Below are 1,255 nucleotides of genomic sequence, written 5' to 3'. Positions count from 1 at the left end.
CTTTAGATTTTGAAAGGTAGTGGCAGCAATTTGCCCCCACCAAGAAAACAATTAAAAGTCAAAAATGTCCTGATCCCCAGAGAAGCACAAGTTACATTTCAAGCAACCGTACTACTCTCTTATTTGGGAAATATCAGGTGCTGCTTCATAAATGTATTTAAGAACCACAAGGGTTTTTCAGTTCGTCAGGACATTTTCCTATTTAAACACTGATTTAGAAACCTTGCCAAGTAAACCAGGAAATCAAGAGAGCAAAATTATGCAGCACATAAAGAAAGCAGCTGCGTTTCTCCAACCCTAGTAATTTAACCAGTCGTTTCTTTAAACAAAAATGAAGGGGGGGTTGTGGGAGAAAGAGAAACAAATGTGGCAGCACTAATCTCATTTCATTACCCTGGCAAGCCAAAATATCAGTCATCAAACGTATTTGATAGAAAACATTTGTCCATTGTGTTGGTGTTCTTAAAAGTAAAACCTACAATATAGTATAGGAATTTAATATCGAATTACATTTGAAGGGCCATTTCAGTGATTAAGTGAGAAATGATTTCTAGCAGATGCCTTTCAACTTAAAAGCATACCCCAGGGCTTCCCTGGTGGTGCGGTGGTTGAGAGTCCGCCTGCCGATGCAGGGGGCGCGGGTTCGTGCCCCGGTCCGGGAGGATCCCACGTGCCGCGGAGCGGCTGGGCCCGTGAGCCATGGCCGCTGAGTCTGCGCGTCCGGAGCCTCTGCTCCGCAGCGGGAGAGGCCACAACAGTGAGAGGCCCGCGTACAGCAAAAAAAAAAAAAAAAAAAAAAAAAAGCATACCCCAGGCAAAATTCCCCAGCACTGAGAAAGATCAAGACTGTCAAAAGATTCAGGAGCCTCACACATACATACACACACACACACACACACACACACACACACACACACAAAGGTCAGGGTAGAGAATGTGCACCTTGAACAGTGAAGTACAATACATAAGAAGATGCACATTACAAGACACAGATAGGGCTTCCCTGGTGGCACAGTGGTTGAGAGCCCGCTTGCCAATGCAGGGGACACGGGTTCGTGCCCCGGTCCAGAAGATCCCACATACCGTGGAGCAGCTGGGCCCGTGAGCCATGACCACTGAGCCTGCGCATCCAGAGCCTGTGCTCCACAACGGGAGAGGCCACAACAGTGAGAAGCCCACGTACCGAATAAAACAAACAAACAAGACACAGATAAAGGAAGCGGGTTGTCTTCATCTAATTTACCATACAATAAGA

The sequence above is a fragment of the Phocoena sinus genome, chromosome 6 (assembly GCF_008692025.1).
Source record: "Phocoena sinus isolate mPhoSin1 chromosome 6, mPhoSin1.pri, whole genome shotgun sequence".
In the NCBI taxonomy this organism is placed as follows: Eukaryota; Metazoa; Chordata; class Mammalia; order Artiodactyla; family Phocoenidae; genus Phocoena; species Phocoena sinus.
Note: the sequence above shows the minus strand (reverse complement) of the source record.